The following is an 11666-nucleotide window of genomic DNA, read 5'->3' as shown; positions in this document are numbered from 1 at the left end:
AATATAGAAATGACAATGGCCTGATAGCCGAGTGGTTAATGCCTCTCTCGAGGTGATGGATCAGGAGGGCGGGGTTCGAACCCGAACTTGGTCTGATGTTTTTGCACCCATAGAGAAAAATTTATCTAAGCTACAGCCCCTGAGTTAAATTGCCCTGCCTGTCATTCGAGAGCAGTTTTACCGATGGTAGTCGGTTTATGTTTAATGAATGTAAATTGTTCATATATGTTCATGTATAAACTTAACGGATCTTTTCCTTCTGCTCCCCTCCCCCCCCCCCCCCCCCAAGTACCTTATGCTCCCCCCCATTTACAGAGCACCTGTCATTACTTGGTAAATGAATATGTAAAAATATGGCACGTGCGTCTGGGGGTTTAAATGATATCAACTCACTTAGCTGGGGGCACAAACGAAAAAGATCCTTCTTAACTATACCAGTATGTTTTAACATGTATAAATGGGGGGGGGGCGCAAAACTGGAGGAGGGGGGGGGGGGGGCGCAAAACTGGAGGGGGGGGGGGGTGGAGCTAGCAAAGATCTCAAGGGGAACAAACGGAAAATATGCCAATTTTGTCTAATTTTTGATGAACCTTTTATTCTTTTCCGTACTTCTTCCTGCTATATATTAATTAAAGTTAAGTTTTGAATTTTTGGCGTAAATAACTGTTGTGATGAAAATTCTGCGAACAGAAAGGTAATGTTCTCAATAACTCTGATTAAGATAACGTTATGAACAGCGTTCTGGTTAGCTTCGGTCATGTACGGATTTTTCTATGCAGTCTTAATTTGAAATTTACTTAGAGAAACCTACTGTGTCTTTTAGTCTGTTGTGTATTTTAAAGCCTTTGTTTCTGAAAATTGTTTTCGATTCGACAACGGTGTTTTCATTTCTTGCCGTTCGTCTTTCTTACTTGTGGGCCTTCAAGGTCATCAACTAAATTTACTTGAGATTTGAATGTATTCTGAGTTTTTTCATACAAGTTACATTCTTGGCATATTGCAAAATGGATTAGATCAATGGTCAATGAAAAACGGATTAGATTTGATCAAGAAATTAACGTTTTTTATTCGGAACTATATGCCCAACAGGTTTTTTGTTCAGTTTCGCCGATTGATATATTCACCGTACAGAGCTCTGAGTTGTTTTTAGAAAGCCAATCAAGCGTTGAGTATCTAACTAAAAAGGTTTTTTTGAGTTCGTCTTTTTCACGGATTTATCGAGGCTTGAACTTTTGTGATTGATTTTTGTTTTCGTTCACATTTTCTGTATTTTTGATCAAAATTTTGTCAATTTTGCTGTAAAGGTTGTTAAAATTGTTTACGATAGTGTCTTTGGTTTTTTACCTTTAAAGACAGGGGTGTTTGATCCAACTTTATGTCTAAAATCTCAGCTACATATTTCAACACTTAGCTTTAAATCAAAAATTGCACCAAATATGCTTCTTTAGCCCACTTTATTCAATTTTGCCGGAAGCACAAACCTAAAAGTTGCCAATATAATCTGCGCGAACTCCAAAGGAGGCTAGTGTTACTTCCGCTTCTTGTAAAAGTGTTCTGGTATAAATTTTTGTCTGTTTTTTTGCTATTTTAATTCAATAATTATCCAATTGTCGTTTTTTGATACATAAATTTTTAAATCAATTCATATATTTCTCTTCCCGTTTGGAACAATTACATGTTTTTAATCAATGAGCAGCAATTTTAGGGATGGTTTTGGTCTAATCGTGGAGTTGTACAATTCTATTCGGATTGTTTTGTCTTTTTGAATATTTTCGTTTTTTGTTTTCTTTTAATGTTAAGTACAGACCAGAATGATTTCGTTTCAAAACTCTTTTTTGACAGATCCTACTTGCTTGCGATTGTATGAAGACGTATCAAAATTTCAGTAAATAGCTCATGATTTTCATGGATTCAATACTTTGAGTAAAATTTTTTGAAATTTATAGTTCTATATTCGCTGTTATTTTGCAGTCTAATGACTTAGTCTCTTTAATGATAGGTTCAATTGGCTTCCTAGGTAGATACAATTTAAACTATCAAGTATTCTTCAGTTGAAAGTTAATGGTTGTTATGACATAAAAATAGTTGTTTTAAAAAACAATTTTTGAGCGTCGCCAATTGTTTTATCTCATTTCTTTTAACTTTTGGCTAATTTTCAGCGATGAGAGCTAAGTCTCATAATTTTTCTAGTGAATAAAGTTGAGTGTTCATCGATGTTTTAATGTATTAGGTAATGATTTTTTGGCTTTTATAATACAAGTTTTTATAAAAATTTTGCTTTTTGGACGTTTGCGCACGTTGTTTTTTGTGCTTTTCACATATCACATCAAAGAGAGAACCCATACACAAGAAGTGCCTTGAGAGAAGGCGCAGTTGGACATATAAAATATTATTTAGTGTATACTTTTAACGGCTACACAAATTTTTTCTCAAATTTCAACTTTGGCCTTTATTTGTTGTTTTTTTTCTAGAAATATGATATATTCTGTATAATACCAAGTCTCAATGGCTGGCTACGGAGGTATGAATGAACCTATTCAATAATTTAAGTTGATAGCTAATGGTTTCATGACTATGATTCAGCTTCGAAGTTTTTGTTTTTCATCTACCTGTTACCTAGGCTCATGAACGACAGTTCTCAGATCTTTTTTCAGTAAAGTACAACTTACTTTGAATAGTAGTGGTTATATCTTATATTATTTGGACTTTGTTTCTAGGTGTTTTTTTTAAAAAGAGAAAAGTATAAACATTAAGTTTTAGTCGTAATTAATGTTTATTTGATTTTGTTGTTATTCCTGTCTCCTAGTCTCCTTTATGGCAGGTGTCATGGGCCCTCTAATGTGTCATCAATTATTTCGTTAAGTGGTTTGAGTTTAAAGCGGTTTTTAATCATATACACAAGTTAACGAGCCTCTTTGTCGAAGGGTTGAATCTTATTAACCGTTTTAATTATAATCTTTTTGCATCTGTAATTTGAAAGTTGGAGTGTGAGTTTTATGCAAATGATAGTTATGTTTTCTTGTCATTTAAATTAACCCATGAGGTTTCCATTTAATTCTACCAAGTTTAAAGAAGTTGTGAGATGCAAAATTTCGATTGAACAAAGTTGAAGCTGAGTTTTTGCTTTTGTGTCGGAATGATGCTCTGCAGTTTGACTGCTGACAGTAATTTTATGAAAAGTTTTTGGCATCTTAGATTTGTAATAATAGCTTTTTTTGAAGCAATTGTTATTTTAAATTTTAAATAATTGAAAGTTTCCTCCGTTTTATTTCATGGCGCTTAGGTTGAAGCAATGTATCTGAGGTCGGTTGAATAGGTTTTTGACTCCTACGAAATTTTAATTTTTCAGTTGCGTAGAATTGTTTGTGTGTCTTCCACCTGCATGTGTCTTTAACATTTAATTATAATCTTTTCGCATCTATAATTTGAAAGTTGGAGTGTGAGTTTTATGCAAATGATAGTTATCTGTTTTCTTTTCAATTAAATTGACCCATGAGGTTTCTATTTAATTCTACCAAGTTTAAAGAAGTTGTGAGATGCAAAATTTCGATTGAACAAAGTTCAAGCTGAGTTTGTGCTTTTGTGTCGGAATAATGCTCTGCAGTTTGACTGCTGACAGTAATTTTATGAAAAATTTTTGGCAGCTTAGATTTGTAATAATAGCTTTTTTGAAGCAATTGTTATTTGAAATTTTAAATAATTGAAAGTTTCCTCCGTTTTTTTCATGGCGCTTAGGTTGAAGCAATGTATCTGAGGTCGATGGAATAGGTTTTTGACTCCTACGAAATTTTAGTTTTTTCAGTTGCGTAGAATTTGTGTGTCTTCCACCTGCATGTGTCTTTAACATTTGGCTTGTTCTAAATTGTACTAAAAGGTTTTGCTTTTCAAATTTTATAACCTTTGATAATCTGATAAATTTTTTAAGCTTAAACAAAATAATCTCTACGCCAAACACCATTTAACTCACCTAAGCAATTTTTTTACGACTTGAAAGAGTATTGGTTTTCTCGAGAGTTTAAAACTGTAAGTACTTTGTTTTAGCGACGTTTTGACCTGAAAGTGGAAGTGAGTATAATTACCATGTGAATTATTTCTTCTGAGCGATAGAAATTTTTTTGGTCATGTTCTGCGTTCAGTGAATAACTTCGAAAAGTGTTTTTGAGGGAATGGCGCATACAGATAGCCGTCTTCAGCCATTTTTTTTGTCTATTTGGCTCAATTTTTTTCTGTTCGATTTTGGCTCGATTTTTGTAGGGTTTTCGATCGATGCTGCATTTCGAGAGCCTTATAATGCGTTTCAACCGCAAAATGGGCTCATTTAAAATGACATTTTTTATTAATTTATTTTTGGATTTTTGAGCGGGATTTTTTAAACTTCAATATATATGGCTGTTTCCGACGTCTTTTTGTTTTTTTGTTTTTTTTTGTTTCTTTGTTTTTTTTTCAATGTGACAGTATTTTCTGCATTCTGTTCTATATCTTTCTAGCATTCTCCTAAGAACCGTTGTTTTATTCGCTATGCTTTTATCAGTTATTTTTGAGGAATTAAGCATTTTTAGGTTTTTGATTGATTTCCTTGATTATATGCAAATCTAAGATTTCGTTGGGATTTGTTAAAAATTGACTGATATCTATTTTTTGCGATTATTCCTGGTGCTAAGTTTGTAATCAACGATTTTTTTCCTTTGAGTTTTATTGTGTTTTCTTATCTTCATGATTAAATTAATTTTTCCATTAGTTTGAATAGATTTTGTCTTTGATATATTGAGAACTATTTTTTTGTCCTGATTAATGTTAAGCCAAAAGGAAAATTTTAATCTTTCCTTGAGTCCTATCTAAAAAAAAGTTATTCAGATTGTTTTCTACAAGTATTATTTGGCTTATGATAGCGCCATATCTTTTTGGGTTTGCATTGTTAATTGCGGAGTTCTAAGTTGTGAAGACCATTATCATGATTTAGTTATTGACAAACTTTAGACAAACCTAAGTTTTTTTTCCATTTTGACGAATATTGAACATTTTACAACATTGCCAGTTGTGTTTTTAATAATAAAGTTTTACGGTATCAAGATTTCAAATTGAGTTTTTTTTGGTCAATATTAATTCTTAAATCATAAGCTTTGTATGGTTTTTGTATGGTTAAATTCGAGTTTTTATATGGTTACTGATTGACGCCGTAATTTTTTTTAGCTAGTATTAATGGCGTCAATGCTGAAATCTCTCGTTATGACAGAGGTGCAAGTTTTTAACAAATCTGGTGAGGTAAGGAATCAATGTTTTCAAACAAAAGATAATGGGTTCGGCTGCCATTACGGTTTTATTGAAATTCCGACGCTTGAGTCGGTTCTAGAAATGATCTGCCTATGTCTTTTGCTTCATCAAGAGTTTTCTTAGAACCATATGACGTCAAGATCGCTTCAATTCTGCAATTGTTAAATCACTCTTGCAATTTCAACTCATTTGAGTGCTTGACGTCTGTTTTCACTCTTAATAGAGAGAGTTTTCGTTCATTTGTCTTATTAAATTTTTGGTCATGTGTGACTCACGTGACTCTCAAAAATTGACATTCCTCGCTTTCAAAATGGTTGTAAAACTAATTTTGCGGTATCAGGATTTCAAGGTGAGCTTAGAAGTTATAACTTGTTTAAAATTTTTGCAATGTATTGTGTGTTTTATGAATTATGTCCGCATTTTACTCGTTTCAGTGATGGAAATGCTCAAGTCGTTCTCGTTTTGACTGGGATTTAATTTTTTGCAAGCTATTTGGGATGATTTGCTTTTGTCTTTGAAGTTCCGACGCTTCGAGCTGAATCCAGAATTCTTCCGAAAGATTTTGTTGCAGTCATATAATGTCAAGACCAGTTCAGATATGCATTTTGTTCATTCGTACATGCAATTTTGACTGAATTTGGTACATGACGTCACTTTTACTCTTAGAAGAGCAAGTTTTTTTACAATCCAAACAATTTGGATTGTATTGGTGCTGTCCCTTTATTGGAAGATGTTTTAACGCTTTTTTGTTTTTGAATCGGGATAAACAGGCAAAGCTCGGCGTGCATTAAGTTGCAATAGAGGGCCTAACCTGGGTCTAGTAGCATTTTAGTTTTTTGAAAATGTCTTTCAAATTTTGAGTTTTTTTTCGGTCCCAGGAGCCCGGGACCCTACTCTAGGTTTCGATAATAGGTTACTGCATAGTTGCTAGTGTCAATAGAGTGGCTTCCAACATTAAATATCACAAAGTTTTGCAGTTTAATAAATTTTTGAAAATTTTTATATCAAATTTTCTGAGAATTTTATGTTCCGAGTTTATCGATCTTTATGCACCAGTGAAACTTTTTCTGGGCTTGCAAATGGTTTACTCGATAGTTTCTAGAGGTGATAAAATGGTTCTGAAGATATTAATATCCCGATTTTTAGCAACATAAAAAAAAATTTCAAATGTTCAATTGTCATTTTCTGAGTTTATCGATCTTTAAGGACTATTTAAAAAATTGTTTTAGGTCTTGAAAATGGGTCACTGGACAGATTCAACAGACAAAAAGGTTTTGTTTATTGTAATATCGCAAATGTTAGAAATATATTCAAAAAATTTTGCATTTTTTTGTCATATTTCTCAAGTTTTTCTATCTTCAGTGGCCAATAGGCCCCTTTCCAGGGTTGTGCGTGGTTTAATGTTTTTATTTATAGGGATCAAATCTGGCCTTCAGGGTAAAAAGTTCAAGAGTTTTAGCAATGGTTATTTTTTTGTTTACTTTGTTTGATAAATTTAGTTTCTCTAAACTTTTGACTTGTCTTTTTGGCCGGCTTTGTTCAATGGATATGCTGGTGGGATACAGTAGTTTAAATCTCTCCTTCAGTTCATTGGATTATATTTCTGGACTTGTCTCTCAGAAATAACTTCATTCACTTTCAAAATGACTTCTCTTTCTTTCAAGAAGATAATGTCATCTCTGATCGAAGGTTATTAGAGAGCAGCTGATAGAAGCAGAATTGGAGTGACAAAAGTCAAATTGACGTGGCTATTTAATGACGACGAGGTAGTAAATGAACCAAACCATCTAAATGTTTTACGATGCCAATTTTTGAGCTGCTTTTGAAGAAGAGGGAGAAAACGTTCTCTGAAGGAATTCTCCTTTTTTAAAAGTTTTTTTGTGGTACACTAATGATAGGTCTCCTTAGCTATCTAATGAGGCATTATAGAATCTGGTTGAGTGTTTAATTTCATTGGTAGTGATGTGACACAACGTGTTTTTCAAAAAAAAATAGTGATTTTTTTAGCTTTGACCGTGAGCTTTAAGCTTTTCTGTAGTTTTCATTGGTTTTCCTCTCAGTTTAGAAAAGATTGAGTCAATTTCATGGTTCAATCTGTAAGCTATTTTAAATATTAATGGCCGACCTCATCTTCTCTGCCTACTGTTATGGCGGGCCCTTCACTTCGTTAAACTAAAATTTGTTTTGCTTTAGTTTCGTTCACAGCTTAGTCAAATCCCATGAATTCTTTGAACTAATTTTACTCTTCTCTCATTGTACTCAAAGTGCTTTTAAACACCAGTTGGCGAGCAAGACAATCTATCGAAAACCAACTGAGTTGGTCTCGAAAAACAAAATCAAAAATAGAAACGGCATAATTACAAAGCCTAATTTTAGATGTCCGTTTCATTCACACATTGAATTATGGCAACTTTTAGTAAAACGTTTAATTTTTTTCGCTTTTAAATTTTTCCGAGTTTTTGGATTTTTTGAGGACAGTGAAAGCTTTGGTTTTCAGGAAAAGATCTGCAAGAAATTTAGCAATGCTATTGTTTTTTCAATTTTATTAGAAAATTTTTCTGTTTTTTCTATGTTGCTGAAGTGATTTTGTGCTGTTTTATTGTGTGCGTTTGTTGTTACCTGGCTTTTCTTTGTGATTCCTAAAGTTGCTTCCAGCTTTATAAACGTACAATTTTCAGTTGCTGAAGGCCTAAAATTTCGTGTTTTAAGGACTTTGAAGAAACTTAACTGCGTTGTCCCGTTGCTTTGTTTCATTGGATTTCTACGAAATTAATGTGTGCTTTCTGAAGTCCCCTTAAGTATATATAGAGTCCTATAATGTGTTAAACATATTGTTATAAGACTTTTAAGCTTTGACTATTTTACCTAGTTTGTTTTTATTGTATATGCTTTGTTGACTATCCTATCAATGGCTGTTCTAATAAGTTTGATTGCCAGGTCTTTAGTTTTTCACAATTATTTTGATTGTATTTCAGCAATTTCATTTCCATGTTTTGTTTAGAGCTACCGCAACCAACTCCGAGTCTTTTTGAAACTTCGTTTGAAATTGTTTTTAGATAGAACTCATTTTAACATCATTTATGGAAATCTTAAATTGCGGTACTTTTTCGACATATTATTTTCTTTTCAAACTTTATTTCCAAAAAGTCATATTATTAACAAAATTTTAAAATTCCATATGCACAGAAATTTACTGCACTAAGTTTTAATGTTACCTCTTTTGTCTTGCTCCGATCAACATTTAGGGGTCAAAAATGACAGAACAAAGAAGATGGTCGAGCATATAGTTACTTGCCTCATTGTATAAGGCCGGAACAATAAGTGTGTGTATAACGTCAACGCTTGTCGGAAGGGTGTGGGATCATGAAATTCAATAGTTGATTCTGAGCATGGGAGAGTTCGAAGTTTACTTTATTTCAAGTTGAACTGAGACGAACGTAATCCTCATTCTCTGCTTCAACAAAAAGTAAGCATTTGGATCATTAAAAAGTACTCCAATTACAAATACGAGGATGGCAATTTTTACAAATCATGTCTGCGTGAAAATACTTTGAAGTGGGGAGGAAAGCGGAATTATACTTAGCTTTTCAATTATTTCCATGGCCATAGGGATTTATAGGGTAATATAGCATGCGTTAAAATCGAATGCATTGTGTACACGGGACTTAGATGTATACATGAATGAGTCGAGGACAGATAAGTGAATGAACCAATGAAGGAGCGGGATGCAAACCTGTTCCCGTCTAGACTTGTTGTATTTGAATGTGTGTTCCTTGTATTCTCTCTCTCTCATTCCTACCTACATCATGGGCTATAGATCCGATCCATCAGTGTTCCAACTAGATTGGGTTAGCTGTGCTCTTCTCTCTCATATGTCTTATCCTGTTAGCTAACTGGGTAATAAATTGTGTTAACTATTGCGGCGGCTGAATAAATGTTCCTTTATTGGGCTGATTTGTGTATTGCTCCTTTCTTGCCCGTGTTTGTTCCTGTCAGAACCTTTTGTTTTTACTTCCTCTTTTCAATTGGTCTACCTGCCCCTTCTTTCTCTCCTGAATAAATGTCTTTTTGGCCACTATTGCATTCCATTTATATTCCGGAGACCTTTCGATGTACTGCGCATGTGTGTGTGTGTGTGTGGAAGAGAAGCTGAATGGTACTCAAAAGTACTCCAAAAAGTCGTGAATGGTTCCACAGAAGATGCAAATTTATTTTTGCGTATGCTAATTTTTGTGCCGTTTTTCTGACACATTAAGTGAAATTTTTGAAGCATGTATACTATTTAAATTTAGAATAAGGCGAATAATGGCTGCTTCTTGTAACTTCACCTTGTTTTACTGCACCATCTTTTGATCATTTGCGAGTTCTTTTTAAACATTAAATATTTGTTCAAATATTATCAAACAAATTTTTGATATCCCGTCATTCAGTTGGCATCCTTTGTGGAATGTCACGATCTGGATTAGTGTTTATTCCTCACCCAATATTCTACTCGAAACGGAGTATATATAGATCATGGCCATGTAACAAGAAATGTTCTGGTTCTGCTAATTATCAGGTTCGAAGAAAAATAGAAAAACTCCCCTTTGCGTTTTCTCAACTTAGCGTTTTCTCAATAATTCAGATTTTGATATTTTAGAAAATCTATTTACTCTTGGGTAGTAGAAGTCCGCATCCCAAACCCCCCCCCCCCCCCCACACACACACACACACACACACACACACGTGGTGCTGTTTCCAGCCCGTACTTGCTTTTATTAATCCAAGTTTGAAAACATTTCCAGTATTAACGTATCAAACAATCACAATCTTTGAAATAAAATTAATGAAATTGGATCAAGTCCTGCGATTATCCCACCGTTAATTTACAATAATTCCCACTTTTTGCGGTGTTTGTTATCCTGAACACAAAATATCGAATTTAATTATCTCTGTAAACCTCTGCGGCTTAAACTCAAACCCAAAGTTCAATTTTTATGACCTTACTATTCCTGTTATTGTCCCCTTTTTGGAGTGGGTAACTATATGCTCAGCTGGTATTTTTTGTTCAGTCAATTTTGAGACTTGACTCGACTCAACTTTGAGTACAAAAGCATGAGTGGTATCGTTAGAAATCCCATAGTGTGTTGTTAATAGCCGCGCGAGCCATTATCGAGGCTGTTATTAGTCTAATTGTGGTTTTTACAATCTAAAGGAGGATTTGGATAATATTGAGGAGCCACCTTTCTTTAAGATGATTTTGTAAACGCTAGAATAGCTACGGGAGCAAACGAATTGGTAGTTTTCAAGCGGAAAGTTCTTCCAAACTGATTTTTAAAATGTCAGAGAAAATTATGCTTGAAGAATTATGCGGTTTTTAGATATATATTTTATTTCACTTGAGGCAATTTGGCTGATATTTTTGCTGTTTTCTCATGGTTTTCCTTGAGATTTTGTTTGTCATTTATCGATTTTGGTTAGAGGGATATGAAATTTTTAATTTCCAAGTTCACAGCGATTTTCAAGGCATAGTTACTTTTCATGACTGTCTTTTGTGCTATATGTGTGGGTAATGCAAACTTTGAGTATTTTAATGAGGCAAAACAAGACTTAAAAATTTGAAAATTTCAAAGTTTTGAAAATCTTTCGTTTTCTGCATGTTTTGTATTTTAGGGGCCAATGAAACATTTTTCATGAGCTCGATAAATGAGTTACTGGATAATTTATAATACAAAGAAATGTTGTTCAGGGTATTACTATGACGGATTGTACGGACTTCTCAAAAACCTCTGTCTTTAAGGACCAGCAAAACTTCCTTATAGAGATTGAAAATTGGTTACTGGACAAAATCTTGAGAATATTTTAATATAATGAATGTTGGCCACTTAAATGAAACGTTCAATTTCTAGTGCTATGTTCTTATTTTCGATCTTATGCTTAGAGTTCTTCGATCTTCAGATGACATTTATGCTTGGGTTAAATTTAAATAATTAAAATATGGCTTTTAGGAAATGAGCTTCAAGAATTTTATCAACCTTAGTGCCTTTTTCTTCTATATTTGTTACAAAAGTTTTCTATTTTATTGCTGAATGTTTAAAATTTTGTTTTAATGACTTTGAAGCAACTTTTTTGAAGACATTGAATTGCTAATTTTCCAAATTTCCTGTGTTGTCCCCTTGTTTTGTTTGATTGGATTTCTACAAAGCTGATGTATGCTGTGTACAGGCCCATAAAGTAAATATGGATTCCTATAATATGTTTCACATTTTGTTATAGAACTTAGTTTTGTTATAGAACTTAGAACGACACTAAGTTTGTTTCTAAAGTATATGCTTTGTTGACTATCAAAGACTGTTCTAATGGGCTTGATTGTCAGGTGTTTAGTTCTCCAAATTATTTTTATTAATTTTTAGGAG

At 33.4% G+C, this 11666-nt stretch overlaps 1 protein-coding gene across 1 annotated transcript in view; it reads left to right on the top strand.

Moving 5' to 3' along the window:
* LOC142345872 (endophilin-B1-like) overlaps window positions 1-11666 on the top strand; it is a 276037-nt gene that overhangs the window by 151911 nt on the left and 112460 nt on the right. The window lies entirely within an intron of this gene.

This window comes from Convolutriloba macropyga, chromosome 9 (genome assembly GCF_964194025.1).
Source record: "Convolutriloba macropyga chromosome 9, txConMacr16.3, whole genome shotgun sequence".
Taxonomy (NCBI): domain Eukaryota; kingdom Metazoa; phylum Xenacoelomorpha; order Acoela; family Convolutidae; genus Convolutriloba; species Convolutriloba macropyga.
Note: the sequence above shows the minus strand (reverse complement) of the source record. Positions and strands in the feature narration are given on the sequence as shown.